At 49.2% G+C, this 1,943-nt stretch overlaps 1 pseudogene; it reads left to right on the top strand.

The window, feature by feature from the left end:
• Positions 1 to 216: 216 nt before the first annotated feature.
• Positions 217 to 1,223, top strand: LOC116879473 (annotated as a pseudogene).
• The last annotated feature ends 720 nt before the right edge of the window (positions 1,224 to 1,943 follow it).

The following is a 1,943-nucleotide window of genomic DNA, read 5'->3' as shown; positions in this document are numbered from 1 at the left end:
AAATCTGTGCGTTTCTTGTCTAAACATCTCTGTGGGCCCTCTCTTTCCATTCCAAATCACTTCTTAATTTTTAAGTATCTATTTCAACTTTTATTTAAAAATCTGACCCAGATTTTTTAATTCTGTAGGTAAGACCATATGTGTACTGATTTGTCCCAAGTGGATTTTGACATATTTTTAAATGGGCAGCTTGTCTCTCCTCCCTTGGGCTCTGAGATGATGGACCAGAAGACGCTCTGCTCCTTCTTCTCCCCAAGCCCTGCCAGGAAGCCACGTGCCCGCAGTCCCGAGCTGTCCCATCCTCAGACTGGCCTGGCGGGCAGTAGCTGAGGAGAGCAGGGATGCGGTGGCCAGCCCCTCCAAGAAGGCCCCGGCCGGGCAGGAGAACCCCAGCACATCGTCCTCCTCGCCGCTGAGCCCTGGGCAGTTGGTCTGCATCCGGAGGAACAAGGCCACCCTGCTCAGACTTGCCGCATGCAGCGCACCTGTGGGTTTACCCGACAGCTGGAACATGTCACTGGGTGCAGAGTTGGGAAAACCATATTTCATAAAGCTAATGGGATTTGTTGCAGAGGAAAGAAAACATTGCACTGTTTATCTACCCACATACCAAGTCTTTCTGTGGACCCAGATGTGTTGTGTGCCCTAAAACAGATGAAGGTTGTCACCCTGGGACAGGATCCGTCTGGTGGACCCATCTAAGCCCATGGGCTCTGCTTTAGGGTTCGAAGACCCGTTCCACCACCACCAAGTTCTAAAGACCCGTTCTAAACCACCAAGTTTAGAAAACGTTTACAAAAAGCTAAGGACATAGATGTTTCGTTCATCCTGTTCACAGAGATTTATCTGGGTGGGCCAAGCAAGGTGTTCTTTTACTCAACACTGTCCTCATAGTCCAAGCACATCAGGCTAGTTCTCGTAAGGAGAGAGGATGAGAGCAATTTACTGATGAGGTTGTGTCCTGGCTAAGTCAGAACTCCATTGGCCCCTGTCTTCTTGCTCTGGGGCTCTTACTCTCAGAATAAAGGCAGTGCCATTCTTAGGAAGCCCCACTATGTGCTACAGGCTGTGTAAGCCCACCACCCCACCCTCAACCCCCTACCCCGCTGTCGCTGTGGGCGCGGGGAGGGGACAGAGGGTTCTTCGGATGTAGATATTTCTCTGAAACAAATGCACTGCTGTAGAAGTCTGGCAAGGATCCCATCAACTGGAAGGATCTGTGACCCTGAGCTGGAGGACTGTCTCTGAGCAGTTTTCTAGAAGCTGCTATCGAAGTATTTGCCAAGAGTAGCAGCTTGATCCAGACAGAAGCACTAAAGGTTCTACACTGGGACCATATGACTGTCTTTGCAACACGGCTTTGGCCTAAGACCTGAGGTCACAGTATATGGAAGAGAGTGGAGGTCAAATAGGCATGAGACTTCTTCCATCACCTTTATGGTAAAGGGAAAGGGGACAGAAGCACCTCTTTGGTACAGCCGGCTGCTACTTGTTTTTACCTGGCAGGTTAGACTTGAGGTTGTAAGGTGTCAGGTGTGTTTATCTAGAAAGCCTCCCCTCCCTTTGCCCTGGCTGGCATTCCAGTTCTTGGCTGCCTGGGTCCTTGCCCCAGCCCTCAGGACCCTCCTTGAAGGAAGCAGGAGAACAGTTTGCAAGTGCCTAGAAATTTAGGGATGAAAATTCCTGAGGACTGAACCTCTGTGTGAGCCTTCCCAGACAGTCAGGGGGAAGTGAACTGGGGCTTGTTTTTACAGTTATCCGCTGGGTGTTCCTAGGAGTGAACTGTGGAAGTTGAACTGGAAGAAAGAGAAAGAGGAATTTTTTAATTTTATTTTTTTAAGTGAGGAAATGCTTTCCTCTGAGGTGTATCCTGAGTTGGAGTTTTTAACACAGCACAGACTGCCAAAGGCTGTTTTTTATGGACTGAAATCACATGGGGATTT

Source organism: Lontra canadensis, unplaced genomic scaffold (genome assembly GCF_010015895.1).
Source record: "Lontra canadensis isolate GAN:19392208 unplaced genomic scaffold, GSC_riverotter_1.0 scaffold61, whole genome shotgun sequence".
Lineage (NCBI taxonomy): Eukaryota > Metazoa > Chordata > Mammalia > Carnivora > Mustelidae > Lontra > Lontra canadensis.
Note: the sequence above shows the minus strand (reverse complement) of the source record. Positions and strands in the feature narration are given on the sequence as shown.